This window comes from Castor canadensis, chromosome 8 (genome assembly GCF_047511655.1).
Source record: "Castor canadensis chromosome 8, mCasCan1.hap1v2, whole genome shotgun sequence".
Taxonomy (NCBI): Eukaryota; Metazoa; Chordata; class Mammalia; order Rodentia; family Castoridae; genus Castor; species Castor canadensis.
The window spans coordinates 12,848,112-12,864,003 of record NC_133393.1 but is presented as its reverse complement, the minus strand read 5'-3'; the positions used below and the strand labels follow the sequence as shown (position 1 = coordinate 12,864,003).

Here is a 15,892-nt window from a genome sequence, read left to right as displayed (position 1 = left end):
TAGTAGGTATGGTTTTTGAGGTGGAAAAATAGAAGTTGGTTTCCCTACGTTCAAGAACTTTCTTAAAAAAATCCTAGTTCTGGGCCCACAAGTCACATGTACACACACACACACACACACTCATACACACACATGTACACACACACCACACACCACACACACACACACACACACACACACACACACACACACACACACAGCACCAGGAGAGAAGGAAACACAACCAGCTAGCCAGCATGGCCAGGGGCAGACACAGGAAGGGATACAGAGAAGACGAAAGTGACAGGAGAGACTCAAGGGAAGACAGGCAGACAGAATCAGAGAAGGAGGAAGACAGACAGATGGAGTGGGGAGAGGAGTGGGAGGAGTAGAGGAAGAAATGGAGGCTTTCAGCTCTGCCTCAGCCAAGGGTGGGTGTTGGGGCCACAGGCCCGCTCTGCCTTTCCAGGTCCCTAGGGAGAAGACACTACCTCTGCTTTAATCAGGTCTGCTTCAGCCCTGAGGGGGTCCCATTTCCTTATTTCTCATGTTCATATTTGAAAAACGTCCCCTCTCCGCGTCACCAGACTCTAGTCCTGGAGAGGAAGGAAGAGCCCTTCCCCACTCATCAGCATGAAATGGTGGAGCTACTGTCTGATTGGACATTAGTCATGCCGCACGTTACGTTCTCTAATGAGAAAATTATTCCAAATTGCCTCAAGGGATGGTTATGATTAAACTATTTGCCTTGACTTCCTCTGCTAAATTGAACGTGTACGTGCGCACGCGCGCGCGCGCACACACACACACACACACACCCCCCACACCCAATCACCCCCACCAAGTCTGCTCACCCCAGGCCTTGGAACACCGTCTGAAGGGTTTGCTACAGCCTCTGAATTCCAGAGGGCTTAGCTCCCAACCTACTTTTTCCTGTTGCAGTTCAAAGCCAGCTGCTGCACAGAGATGGAAGAGGAGGGTCCTAGTGGGGCCACACCAAGCCCTCTTGTCAGTCAGTGTCTCCTCCTGTCCTCATGGCCAGCATTCTGCACAGAGGTTGGCTTTGATGGCTGAGCGTCTCCAGGGCATCAGATGTCTGTCTCTTGAAGAGAAGCATTTTTTAGGCCAGAATCTAGAGCTCTTTCCAGATCCCTCTTTATTTTCTCTGCTTTGAAACTCCAATTTTATTTGGACTTCCTATGCATGAGCTGGGCCAAACCATTAATATGCAGCCCCTGTTTGCCATTACAGGTTTTTGAAGCATATTTCAAAAGAGGACCAAAGCATACTATTAGAGAAGTATTCTTAGGAACCAGAAAACTCTTATGCAGAATTTATAACACAAAAAAAACCTAAGGGTGGATGTTCTTCATTATTAGGACATTAACATGCTACCTCTCCAGTTGTCTTCTCTTTAAATCCAGCCACACTTCACGGTCTAGTGCAAATAGCACCTTATCTGGGGTCTCTCTCTGGCCATCGCCTTAGTCATAATTCAACTCTCCCAATTGGACTTCCATCTTTCTCTCTAGTTGCTCTAACTCCACAAACGTTTACTGACTACCCCATCGTTATACTTTGTTAACAAACAAAGTCTCAATAACTAGTGGCTGTGCCATTGCCTCCTCTTTCTGGGATCCATGCTGGGTAGCAGCCCCCATCTGGGACGTGGTATTCTCAAGGGAGAGGCGGGGAAAAGAGAGCAATCATGGAAGCACGTGTAGCTCTAAAGTCCCTCCTCAGATGTGGCACACCTCATCTTCCTTCACCTCCCGCTGTCCAAAGCAGACCGTGTGGCCATGCCTGATGTCAGCTGGGAAGAAAGGGCAATCTGGATGGCTCTACCACAAGCCTCATCACTGGCCAACGCCATGTGTCTTGAGCACCCAAGGATAAATTCAATGCCTTTGGGTTTGGAGTGGTTTGGTGTCTGTTCTTAGCATTTTACCAAAATCTTCTCCCCATGATCATTAAGGTCTTTTTGATTATCATAGCTAATGATTGTTTTTTAAAGTTTATTTTTACAATACCGTATATGGTTATAGTGATTCTTTTGTGTCTTTTTAAAACAGCAGCACTTTTTCTTTTGCTGTGTTGGGGGTCAAACTTAGGGCCTTGCCTATGCTAGGCAAGTGCTCTACCTTGGAGGCTATGTTCTCTTAAATTGCATGTTGTCTGATGTCTTGGTTACCTGTGGTACTGTCCTCATCCCTCCATGCTCAGCTTCTCTGACCTCGCTTTCTCCTGGTTCTCCTTCTGCCTCTCTGGCCACTCCAGTGTCCTCTGGCCCATCCCTTCCCTTTAAATTCCTTTAAGTGCCACAGTCCCTTTGGGTTGGGAACTCTCTTCCCTTGGGTTGATTTCTTCCGTTTCTAGCTCGATGACCATAAATTTGATTTCTTTGCTAAGCCTGGCCTTCTCCTTCTGTAGCAGACTGAAGATGGCCACATCTTCTTTGCAGCTCTTCAGATTAAACTGTGGAATCTACTTCCTTTCCTCCTGCATCTGGCCTGTTCTTGTGACTTGCTTTGACCAATGGGATGTGATACAAGTGGCATTGTGAGAAGTCTGGAGCCTGGGTGTGAAGAGAAGTCAGCCCCCATGTAAGGAAGTCAGTCTAGTCTGTTGGAGGATGAGAGGTGGAGGAGAACTGAGGTGCCCCGGGTGACAGGCGGGACCAAATGCTAGGCTCAAGAGTGAGACCATCTTGGACCTTCCAGGCTGCTGACCCTCCACCTGAAGGCAGCCAAATGAGTGAGTCCAGGCAAATCCAGCAGAAGTCCCATCCAGCTACCCTCAAACCATGAGCAATAATAAATCTTGGTTGCTTTAAGTTACTAAGTTTTGGTGTGGTTTGTTATGTGTGATGGGTAACTGAAGTATCCTCTATCCATCAAGGTGGTTTATGACAAGCTGTCTAACCAGTTATTAAACCCCACACCTGGCAGGTCTTCCCTCTCTCCTCTCTCTGCCTCAACTCCACGTGCAGAAGGTTCACAAGACCCGTCAAAGTCATGGGAGGGGCAAACGAGGAATTGTTTAATGAGGATAGATTTGCATTAGCAAGATGAAACATTTTGGAGACTGCTTGCACAATGATGTGGATATATGTCACATGACAGAGCAGTGCACTTGAATGTGGCGTGGGTGGTAAATTTTATGTGTGAACTCAAAAATGATCTAAGTATCTCTGTGGTCGGCTCCCTCCTCTAATCCTACTGTCCCCATTACATTCTTGCCAAAATGCAGTCCCAGCCCTGTCATGCATTTAAAACCCAGAGCCTTCCTCTCTGCCTTCCAAACCATGTACCAGGAAATGTAAGGTAAACTGTCCACCCTCTTGTCCCTCCACTGCTGCCCTCAGTCACCTTCTCCCATCGTGTGTGTGCCTTCTAGGTGCTTCCTTGCCCCTCCACTCCTTCACACCTCTGCAAGAAGTTTCTGTCATCAGAATGTCCTCATTGTGTCTTATTCAACATTAGCAACATTTGCTGGATTTTTGAGGGTTTGTTTTTGATGCCGTGTAATTTACTGATATAGTCAGACACTTTTTTCTTTTCCCTTTGACCTAATAATTCTCGTTCTGAAACTCAAATGCATGAAAATACAAATGCCAAACAACTAGCAGACCCACGGGGGTTGGTGATTGGGAGTAGAAGAGAGGGCAGGGAAGGAGAAGCCATATATATGTATGTGCTGAGCCTCAGCAAGTGCTAGGCTCAGATAGGAAAGATAATAAACTTTTTATTTATTAAAGTATAACCTCCACATAGAGAAGTGCACACCTCATGTGGAAAAAGCCCTGTGGTAGAAGCCTAGAGAAGAGACTGGCTGACAGAATAAGATGCCACCAAGATGTCAAGTGACATGTCATTTGTCAAAGGAAAAAGAAAAAGAAGACTCATTAGATTTGGTGATTGAAACTTTGACAGTGGGGAAAGGTAAACCCATCCACATCTGTGCACCACCACCTGGAACAGGAAGTAGAATATCGCTTAGGGCTCTCTGGTCATCCCGTGTACTCTCTTTGGTCCCATCCCAACTTTCCTTCCCAAAAGGAACCTAATTCCATAAACGCAGGAGGCTGATTGTCTGAAGTTAGGCTGTGAGGAAACAGAGCAGGGCCTTTTGTACTTCTCTACCTGTCACATGAGCCCCAAAGGTGGACAGTGTAACTGAGAGCTGTGACAGAAGAGAGCGGGCTGATGTCACAGTTCTGATGCATCTTGGCCCTCACTTGACTGGGCTGAGGCCTGTCTACCGTGTGCATGGGGAGCAGGCCACGCATTTCTCAGCAGGCAGATAAAGGCCTGCAGGGGAGCCTCTCTGTCTGCCCCACGCAGGGCTTTGTTGTTTAGGCCTGTGGATGTGCGCAGGGGCGTCCCTCTGGACTACCTACAGCTGCAATGCTGTTTGCAACTGCAAACCTTCCTAACAAATTCCTGCTCTGTCCCAGAAAGCTGCTGTGAACTCAGGGCAAGGAAAGCTTTTAAAGTGACCCTCCATTTAAGCCCCAAGTCAAAGCCTTGCGTGTTTCCCTTCCTTTTCTTAACTGGAAGGTTATGTGTTTCTTAGCTACTGGTCAGACTGGATGAGACTGCCAAAAAGCTTTCAGGGAATTTCCTCACCATGTAACAAATTTATGAGTCATATGAAAAACTGGGAAACGCTTCAACCAGCTGCCTCTCATTCACTCAGAGCCTTTTTTTTTTTTTTCTTGTACAACACCTTTGGCTGGCTGGAGCCAAAGGTTTATTATAACTACAAATGGCCTGCCATGGCCAGGGAGGGAGCTGTCTCAGTCCTCCTTCTTATCTTCATTCTCCTGTCTCCTCTTAGAAAAAAAGTTGAAGAAGTTCTTTGGAACTGTTTAGCCACTGGGAGGAAAGCCGTAGAGTCCTGGTTGGGCCTTCTTCTCCATTCTGCTTAGATGACCAAGGGTACCTGAAAGGGAGCTCTGTTCCCCCTCCCTGGCTGGACACTGTTTTACCAATCTATCCGTGTCAGGTCGTAAAGATGACCTACAGTAACACCCCAACTTCACACGCTCTTCTGCAATGTGACCTCACCGTTCCCCCATCAAGAGGTAGGATTCTTTTTTACCCCTGGAAATTGCCAGGCCGTGTGACTGCTAGAGGGGTAGGATATGGTGGTGACACTGTCTGTTGGAGACACAGCCCTGAGCTAGCCTGACAGCTTTCTGCCTCTTGGAGCCTTTTACCATATAAGAAGTCTGACTGTCCAGGGACCCCATGCTGTGGGAAGTCCCAGACCATGTGGGGGAGCCCAGCAAGATGACACAGAGAGAGCTAGAGGAACTAGGATGCTAAGAAGCACTGAGTTAGACTTGAGCAGAGACCGTCTTACATTGGATCCATCCCAGGCTTCTGACTGATACCACACGGAGGGGACAAATATGCACCCATGCCTTTTCCTAATTCCAGACCCTCAAAATCAGGAGCAAAGTGAATGACTGTTTGAGCACTGGTTTCTGGGGTAGTCTGTGACCAGAACATTGTCTTCCTAGTTGCCAGACCAAAAACCTCCCTGGGTCACCCTGACTTTTCACTTCCTGTCTGTGTGAATCCTGGCGGATTTATCTTCAGATCATTTCCGGAATCTGAGCACTGCTCCTTGCTTCCGTGGCTAACACTCCCACGTCCACCTTAATTTCTCAGCATCTCCACTGTCCTTTTGGATCTGTTCTACACAGCACCCTGAGGGGTCCTGCTGACACCCCAGTTAGCCCCTGTTGCTCCTCTGCTCAGAACCTTCCAAAGGGCCCCACTTCACTGGGTCCCTACGTCCTCCGGTCACATTACCTCTCAGACATCACTCCCTACTTCCCTCCCCTTGCTCACTCTATCCCAGAGCACCGAATCCTTTTTGCTGTTCCACTCAGCCCCAGGCCCACTTTCGAAGTTCCTTGTTGCTGGAACATTCTTCCCAGGCTGCGTGGCTCACGTTCTCATGAGTACAGAGTTGTGATTCCACTGGCCCCTTAGTGAAGTCCTTTCTCTTGTTCCCACCTGCTCCTGCAAACACTATTGTTCTTCACAGCATTTGTCAACCACATGCTCCACTTACTCATTTATTGTTTGTTTGTCTTCTCCAGTAGAGTGCTGGCTCCATGGGGACAGGGACCTTCATCTGTTTTATCACCAGAGCCTAGAACAGTGCTGGGAGTATCATAGGAGCTCAAAAAATATTCGTCCAATGCAAATGCTGAGCCTCAGTCTCTGACCTCCGAAATAAGGGAAATATGGCTGCTTTCAGGGGATTGTCAGGACTAAAGTAATAAAATTTATATATAGTACATGACACCAAGGCTGGTATAGAATGGTGGTCAGTGACCAGGGGTGTTCTGCTTAGTAGCTAGTTACTTAAGAATCTATTCTGAAAAGGCTGGGAAGAAATGTACATCTATAAACACAAATAAATATAAATATATGTGTACATAATTATACCAATATATAAAATACTAATATGTTGAAATGAAAAGGTCTGAGGATATGTCTAACATGCTTTGTCTTTGTGTTAGTTACTTGTCTCGTCACTGTGACAAAATAGCTGACATAAACAACTTGAAGGAGGAAAGATTTATTTTGGCTCAGGGTTTCAGAGGGTTCTCCCTTTGGGAAGAGCATCATGGTGCTGGGGATGTGTGGTGAGGAGGACTTTCACATCATGGCAGACAGAAGCAGAGAGAAGACAGGAAGGAGTCAGGACAAGACATGCCTTTCAAAGACACATGTCCAGTGGCTTACTCCCTCCAGCCAGGCCCCACCTCCCACAGTTCTACCACCTCCCAATAGTCTACTCAAATTTTGAATCTATCAATGAATTAAACCTTTGATTGGTAGATCCCCAATTATTTATCATCTCTGGAAACACCCTCACAGACACAGAGATGTACTTCACGAATCTCTTAGGTATCTCTCAATCCAATCAAGCTGACAATCAAAATTAACCATTGCAGACTTGCGTTACATTTTTGGTCTTTCCCACCTTATAGAGTAACCACAACTACAAGTCACAGATTATGTGATAGAATGGGTTCTGTTGGCTTGTCACTGTCTGACTCAGCAGCTGGGTTTCTGAGCTGTAGTTCAGACCGAGCATATGATTGGTTCATCTGGTGTCAGTTACCCACGTGGGGTCCAATCAGTCACACCCAGGGGTGGGAGAGCAGAGTCATTTAGCACCGACACACCCTCTTCGCCCTAAATGAAGGAGAGGTTACAAGTAGAGGCAATTTCCAGAGAAGGGCGCTTGGGCAGGACAGAGACCCCAAGATATGTCATTTTGTATGGTGTCTCCTCAGACTTATTACAGATCTGTGTTCTGTGCTTGGGAGTGTTTCTCTTGATCTTATATTCCAAGGTCTGGGGGGCAAGATTGTGACCCCTAAGATCAGCCATTTTCATCTGTGTGGACCTTCATGCTGTCTCCCCACAACTTTCTTCCTCCAGTGGGGGTTCATCTCTTCAGTCTGCCCTTGACATCCGTGGCATTTCCCTCCATTGCAGTAGGAAGCTGGTGGCACTGCCAGCCAGGTATGTAGAGGAAGGGTTACGCAAGTGTGGGTGTAGGGACCTGTAAGGGATCATGGCATGACCTGGCTAGTTCAGGCTGAACGGCTCTCCTTCCTAGGCACGGGGTTTAGTGGGAGGGGTAGGTACTGGTACTTGGATAGAGAGTGGATAAAGAAGCAGAGGCTGTGGCCAGTCCCAGGCAATGAATGGCTGATTGTGGAGGAAATGAGGGGAAAGAAAGAGTTGCTGTTCAGGCTTTGGAATTCCAAATCAATTGTGAAAGCCTGAATTTGAGATTAGCTGGTGGGGTTTTGTGGAGGGAAGGCTCTTGAAAATGATTCAGGGAAGGTCCAGAATGGAGTTTTTGCCAGGACTGAAGCCTGTGGCACTGCTCCTTCCTTCCTCCTCCTCCTCCACAGGGAAAGGCAATGGTATCCTATGTACTGGCTGTTTGACTAAAAGACCTGGCCTGTGAGGGCCACAGATTCTCCCTGGTCATAATGGGGTGATGGAGCCTTTCTCCCTGCTGGGCACAGGAGTCTGGAAGGGTGGGGGTGCAGCGTCTGTCATGGGCATTCTCTCCAGCTATGCCTGCTGCATTCATGCCCAGCTTCTCCTGGAGGGAACCAGGCTGGAGTTTGCTTCCTGATATCACCACTTCTCCCAGACCCCAACCTCTCACCACCAACCGGTAGTAGCTATTGCATGGTCCCCCGAAAAGGAGCACCGCCTTTGATTTTGCCAGGTAGGCACCCCTCTTGCCTCTCGTAACTCCGAGACTGTCACACAGCTCACATATTGTGGGTTTCTCTGAAACAAGAAGGCCCAGAGTAGTGATTTCCACTTCCAGGGAGCCTCAGAATCCCCTGGAGGGATGGCTAAGGGAACTTGCTGAAACAAATTGCCAGCACTAGGGAGGCTGAGGCAGGATGATGGTGAGTTCAAAGCTAGTCTCGGATACACAGCAAGACCCTACCTCAGACACCACCCTCCAGCTCCCCAAAAAACCAAAGATAAAACCCACAAATTGCCTGTGGAAGCCCCAGAGCCACTGAGTCAGGAGGTCTGGGCTGGTGCCCAGGAATTTGCATTTCCAGCACGTTGTTAGGGGATGCTGATCTGGGGACCACCTTTTGAGAACCATTGTCCTAGAACTGCAGAGCAGTCCAGAACTCAGATGGGCTGATAGTGCATTTATGATCCGTTCTTTGAACTTTGTTTCTCTGGCTGCTTGTGAAATTCCTGCTGGGCTCCTGAGCCTGGAGACGGTTCCCTAATTTATGGGACTTGGCAGACCCTCAGAGGTAAGAAGGACAGAAACTTCTAATGTGTAGCACGACGCCGGTGTGTAGATGTTTTTTATTGCCCATCAGGGAGCACATGCACGTGGAAGGGCTTTTCCCCTACTTGCTGTAAAACTTGGAAATGGAGTGAAACAGGTTAGAGAGTTTCTCAGGGGGCTTTCTTCTTGCCCACCCTGGAGCAACTGGAGAGGGTCTCTCTGAAAATGCTGAAGCTGGCACTCAGTGGCAATTGGCTGGGCTTTTCGTGCCTGGGAGCTGTTTAATGTCACTGTGTAGTGACTCTCCTGGACTCTGGTTACTCTGTCCCTCCCTACTCTGCCCATTTGGGTGGCCCATACAGGGAATGGCCCTTTAGCTGTATCTGGTTGGTTCATTCATGGGGGGAGGGGCAATTACCCACTTGATACCCACATCAGAAGACCCCTCTGGGTCCAGCTGCCTTCTCTGAGCAGTTGGATAATCACCTCTCTGGTACTGCAAGATGACAGTTACCCTTCACTGACTGCCCTCTGCTTACCCCACACCATTCTACCCCACCAAGGACCTGCAAGGCCTGAAAGCCCTGCAGCTGGCTCAGAGTGTGTTGATCTGTCTATATTTGTTTATTAGGGAGTGTGCCCAAGGTGCCCTTTCTGTGTTCAGAAACCAGCGCTGCAGTGGCTGGTTTGTTTTACTCAATGTCATCAGCACCCTAAGCCAGGGCCCCATCTGTATGTCTGGCTGAGGGCGGCAGGAAAACTAAGCAGAGGAACGAAGAAACTGCCAGCCATGTGTCCCTCTGGGGTGGGTGGGGCACCCTAGAGAGAGCATCAAGGCCCACCAGAGCGCCTGCTGCTGGCTACCAGAGCCACACTTGGCCTGGGCTGACATTTTCTCTTTCCTAAAACAGGTACCAGATACCTTGACACAGTGAGGAAACCAATTCTCAAGAGGTCACCATGTTCTCTGGGGGCTTTAGATGGGAACTGTTCTCCTTCCCCTTCTTTGGGCTTCTCTATATCTTGGCACTGAGTCACACTGTGTATTCTTTTACATTCTAGACAGAAGCATGGGGAAAGCCAAGAGAGTGTGGACTTTTCTAAAGGAACTCTACCCAAGAAACCAGGGACAAAGTAAATCCCATTCCAGGGTAATTATAAAAGCAGATGGTTTGGGCTGGGATGTAGCTCAGTGGTACAGCGCTTGCCTAGCATGCGTGAGGCCCTGGGTTCGATCCCAGCACCAAAAAAGAAAAGACAATAAATAAATAAATAAATAAATAAATAAATAAAAGCAGACAGCACTTACAGGCACTTGGCCATGAGCTCCCAAGTTTCCACCTATAGAAACACAACTAACCCTCATAGAAGCCTAGGATGGTGGAGTTGTATCATTTATTCCCATTTTGTAGGTGAGGAAATCAATGCTCAAAGAGCTTCAGTTGGCCTGGATAAGGTCACTTGACTAGTAAGTGGGGAGCTAGGAGTTGAACCCAGGCAGCCTGTCTCCTGACAAGTGTGGCCCACCTGCTCCAGCCTCATCTCCTGCTCCTCCCCCAAAACCTTTAGAATATAATTCTAGGATTTCTATCTCTTTTTTGAAGACTGCAGGCTTTTTGACATTTGTACACTTTGGCCTGTCTGCTGGGTAGTCTTTCTACTGGGGGCCCTCCCTGCTAGGTTTCCATCTACCAGTTTGGGACAAGTAGAAATATGTCCTTTGGGAATCACCTTCTCAACCCCCAATGTGAGTTGGCCACTGTGCCCCAGAGGCTTTCCATCCAGGTGGAAAGGTATACTAGCAGAGGCAGTGGCTGCCTCCCTTTGTGGCAGAGGATTGGGCTGGGTTAACTGCCTGATTCCCAGGCTGGAGTTTTGCACTAGCACTTGGTTCTTTTCTTGGCCTCTGTGGTAGAGATAGCCCCTTGTTCCCTAATACACATTCCTGCCTTCTTCCACTGTTGGAGAATTATTGGCTGGATTTGTAGTGCCCACAAAAGAGACTCTATTTCCCAGCCTTTCTTTCATCCAAGAGGCCAAGTTCTGCCAATGGAATGTGGGGAGAGGGATATGGGTAATTTCTGGGTCATGACTTTAGAGTGGGGGAGGATGTGCCACTTTGCATCCCTGCTGGTTGGATTGGGGACGTGGTGGAGAACTGTCTTGAACATTCGAATGGGGGCAATACCCCAAAAATGGTAGAATGACCAGATGAGAAGATGCTGGGCTCTGATGAACACAGCTGTCATCCCAACTCCAACTTCCACTTAAACAAATGTCACCCATGTTTAGGTTATTGTCAGGTGGAGTCTCAGTCATGCAAATTCAAACCTGTATCATAAATGAATACCCATTCTCCAACAAGAAGCATCATCCTGCTTTGGGAGCTGGTCTTTAAGCTCTGTCAGCAGTTGGAGGTCAAATGAAGGCCATCTTCCCACTGTGTGGATCCCCAGCATCTGAGAAGCAAAGGAAGTCTGTGACCAGAGTCACAGCTGCGAGTTCTAAACCCGGCCATGCATTAACGTATAGCTGCATGGTCTCACCCCAGTGTCTAAACCTGACAGATTTAGAATCTTTGGGCAGGAAACCCAAACACTGGTGCTTTTAATAAGCTCCCCAGGTGACATGGCTCCTAAGGTCTGAAGAAAGTTTGTGAGGTCCATGTATACTTTAGGACCGCCCAGGTTGGCCATAAACAAATATTTGTTTTATTCAAATAAATAGTACTGCTGGAGATACAGACCAAGTCCCTGCTTGATGGAGCTCACTTTCTAGAAGAGAAGATAGCCAGCGAAGAGCTAAACACGTCCATGTGTAAGTTCAGTTGGGGTAAGTGCTGTGAAACAGGGGAAGAAGAGTGGGGTGGTGCAGTGTGGGAGGGGCAGACTCAGACCATTGGGAGGGAAGGCTTCTCTGAACAAGCGACCTTTTTGTCACTATGAAAACATATCTGAGAAAAATAACTTAAGGGAGGAAAGATTTCTTTTGGCTGATGGTTTTAGAGGTTTCAGTCCATTGTCAGCTGGCTCCATTGTTTCTGGGCCTGTGGTGAGGCAGGGCATGATGGCGGAGGGGCCATGGTGGAGCAGAGCTGCTCACCTCGTGGCAGCCAGAAAGTGGAGAGTGATGGGAAGGGGCCCAGGACATGCTCCCAGTGACCTACTTCCTTCATTTCCTATTTCCGGTCACCTCTCAATAGGCCATCGCATTACAAATCCATCAAGTGATTAATCCATTCATTAGCTCAGAGCCCTCACGATCCAACTGTCTCTACAAATGCTCTCCAGATACACCCAGAGGCATGTTTTCCTAATCTCCTAGGTGTCTCTCAATTGAATCAAGTCTAAAACCAAGATTAACCATCACAGATGGTGTCCAAGTGATGCCAAGAGATGAGCAGTGTAGATTGTGTGACTTACTTACCGGCTGAGTTGATACACCAGCGAGACCCTCAAAATCAAAAGGCTTAAGGAAGAAGATACTTATGGTTTTCTCACACCATTCTTCAGGGCAGTTGTTTGTGCTGACTGACTGGCTCCCTTCTATACAGGCATTCAGGGACCCAGCTGATGGCTGATTCATTGTCTTCACATTTGACCTTCAAGGTCGTCACCTTGGCTGGAAGGGAGAAGAGCTTGGAGGAGCATCTTGGGAGCATCCTATGGGCCAGTTTGAATGTGGCAGATATCACTTATGCAGATGTTCTTTTGGCATGGATATGGTCACATGGTCACCCCACCTGCAAGGGAGGCTTGGTAATGCAGTCTAGCTATGGTCCCAGGATTTTGATGGACAGTTTATGATCTCTACCAGAGACAGGGGAAATAACAAGTGCAAAGGCCTTCATGGGGAATTGAGTTTCGTGTGTTCAAGCAATAGTGAGGATCCAGTGTAGCTGAAGTAGAGTGAGATTAGGGCAAAGGATAAAGCAGGTAAAGATGGAGGGGCAGGCAAGGCCCATAGCCATGGAGTCTTCCTCCTTTTCCACTCACCTTAGTAAAGTTCTAGCATTTATGATCTTTTTGAGTACAACATTTTCCAATACACACTATAATAGAGAGAATGACATAATAAACTCCCAGGTACTCATTAGCTTATCAGTGTTTCCCCAAACCAATTGTAATTTTAAAACAATATGCAAATCTTTCAGGTAGCAAGAAGATGGTTGAGACTTTACTCACTTGGCACAATCTCTCAAGGAAAATTGTGACAGGTATGCAAAAACATTTTGGGCTTTCAGAAGAAAAAAATATAATAAAAATCTTATGATTACTGTCACCTTTATCAGAATTTCTAATTCTATATCAAGAGATGTATTAGCTGTGTAACAAATTACCCCAAAACTAGATGGCTTAAACTGACAAAAAGCATTTATTGTCTGTCACAGTTTCCATGGGTCAAGAATTGAAACATGGCTGATCTGGCTGGTTCTGGCTTGGAGAGCCTCATGAGGATGTTGTTGAAGCGTTGGTCAGGGCTGCAGTCATTAGAAGGATTTGCTTCCAAAGGAGCTCACTCACATAGGTGACAAATTGGTGCTGGGCAAAGGTGGGAGGGCTCAGTCCTTCTTTCACAGATGGCTTTTCCAGAGTGAGAGATCCAAGAGGCCAAGAAGGAAACCACAACGCTTTTTATAACCTAGCTTCAGAAGCCACACAGCACCACATCCTCAGTATTCTATTGGTCACACCCATCATCCCTGCCCCAATGAGGGAGAGGACTACATGAAGGTGTGAAAAGTAGGAGGCAAAAGTCGTTGCAGGCCGTCTTGGGGGCTGGCCACAATAGAGGCTCAGTGAGGCTCATTATAATAATGTGAGATGTTACCCACTCAGCGAGCTCTAGAGAACTGGCACCCAGACATGAATAAACAGAAAGATTTCTACTAGCTGGATTGATAGAATTGGGGGATGTTGAGTCTGGAGAGCTGATCTAAAGTCTCTTCATGGTGGCTTGGTCTCCAGTCCTTTCCCCTAAGCTTGGTCACGTTTTGAGAAGTGTCATCATTTTGGAACAATGTGTATGTACAGTGGTAAATATTCTCAATAGCGACCAACAAGTTCTTTAAAATGTTAGGTTGGACCTGTGCATGGTGGCACATGCCTATAATTCCAGCTACTAGGGAGGCAGAGAGAGTTGTATCATGGTTCAAAGTGAACCCAGGCAAAAGTGGGAGATTCTATCTGAAAAACTAAAAGCAAAAGGACTGGGAGCATTGCTTAAGTGGTAGAGCACTTGCCTAGCAAACTAGAAGCCCTGAGTTCAAACCTCAGTACTGCAAAAAAAAAAAAAAGTTAGGTTGATGAAGATTTGCAGCCTATTCCTTAATTAATGTTGTTCTAGTAAATAGGCAGAGAAGACGTAAGGCCATGGCTTCTACCTAGTTTGGCTCAGGGACCTCTTAGATGCATTGTTCATGAAGCAGCACCCTCATTGCCCTGCCTATTTACTAAGCTTCTTTTTTGCTTTGGTTGCAGGAAAAACCCCACTATCTTAGGCAAAGAAAACAGAGATTTGCTAGAGGACCTATGGAATACTTCATAAGACAAAGGAAGATTTTGGGTGAAGAGGGACTGTCCTGATAGCTTAGCAGCAGGGGTTCCTGAATCCTCTCTTTAGGGCTCCCATGAGCACAAGCCAGCCCCAATGTGTTGAAGCAGATGTCAAGATCTGGGAAGAAGAATGTGCCAGACCCACCCGGGACCATGTATCCTGTTGGGGTCAGTCAGCTGTGGCCAATGGTAGAATCATGTAACAGAGGCATGAACTTGAGCTCACCTTGAAAAGTCTGTATCCACCATTGAAAGGGGAAGCTTCAGTGAGCCACTGAAGAGGCGTCTGCAGTGCCCTGTGAACTTCCACCATACCACAAGTCTTAACCTTGGATAGTGTACAAAGTCATTCCTACCACTTTGCTACACAGGAAACCAGCATCCTTAACACCACTATGAACTCACTTGTTTTCATTTATTTTAAGCCCAGAGCCTTGGGCGCTGGCCAAGACCTTTTCTTCCTTGGACTTAGCTTCTCAGCTACATCTTCAAGATCCCTGCAAGTCAATAGAAGCTGCTGGCTGTGTCAACACAGCAGCCCCCTTCCCCTTCCCAGTGTGGAAGTCCCCTTGGCCAGGGCCCATGCTGCGAATATGAATACACACAAGTATGTGTGTGTGTATTGTCTCCAAGAGGATACACTTGTGTGCTTGGGAACCTTCTAAAGTGCAGTGGCAATTTTCTGTTAATAAAATGGGCTGGTCCAGACCCCTGCCTCTGCACTGAGCTGGTCATGCGATGATCAGGAATCATCAGAAAGGATTGTTAAATATTCCAAATGTGAAACTCACTGGAGATTGCATCTCTCTCTATAATTGTTGGTGTAATTTAGGCTAGAACTCAAACATGGCTTCAACTTGGTCTCCATCCACAATGGAAAGTCCGACTTAGAGATGGGTTCTGAAGCATGCCAACCTTTTCTCAGGATCCTAGAGAAAACATAATTTTATCTCAACACTTCCTCCCTAACAAGAAACTCAAGCCCTATCTTTAGCAGGTGCACACAGGTCACTTTCCTCTCTGTGGCCACTAGTTTTGTACCTTGTTGGTGGCTGCAAAGACAAGTGTCTCACTCTTACCCAACCCAAGTCCATCCATGGAAAAGAATATTTCCTAGGAAACCCCAATAGACCTTTCCTTTGGTCTCACTGGTCAGAAGAAGAGGGTCAAATGCTACTCTAAAACCAACCAGTCACTGTGGGCATAGTTCAAATGGTAAAGTACTTCCCTACTGGGTGCAAGGCCCTGAATTCAAACTCCAGTACAAAAACAAACAAATAAACAAAACCCTCCAAAGCCAAACCCAACCACCGTCAAAGAGCACTGATGGCCACAACCAGCCTAGACTAATCTTGCTTTATCCCCTGGGGCAGGGCAAGGCAGCCCTTCCCTGACTCCATGACTGCCCACCAGGTGTGATTACACCAATGTGGCTGGTAGATGTGTGCAAGGTGGGGACATGGAGTGACCCTGGCTGACAGTGACACTGACAACCATGGGGCTCCATCTTTGGGCTCTGCTCAATAAGCAGACCACATGGA

The 15,892-nt window shown here is 47.3% G+C and overlaps 1 long non-coding RNA gene across 2 annotated transcripts; it reads left to right on the top strand.

Annotated features, from left to right (window-relative positions):
- Positions 1–7,261: 7,261 nt before the first annotated feature.
- On the top strand, positions 7,262–15,044 carry LOC141425439 (uncharacterized). Of its 2 annotated transcripts, XR_012450461.1 has the most exons (5): positions 7,262–7,535; positions 8,125–8,259; positions 11,524–11,628; positions 12,950–13,012; positions 14,277–15,044. It is a non-coding gene; the product is annotated as an uncharacterized lncRNA (long non-coding RNA). The 2 variants fall into 2 exon arrangements; XR_012450460.1 differs by lacking the exon at positions 7,262–7,535 and having other exon boundaries at positions 7,687–8,259.
- Positions 15,045–15,892: the final 848 nt, after the last annotated feature.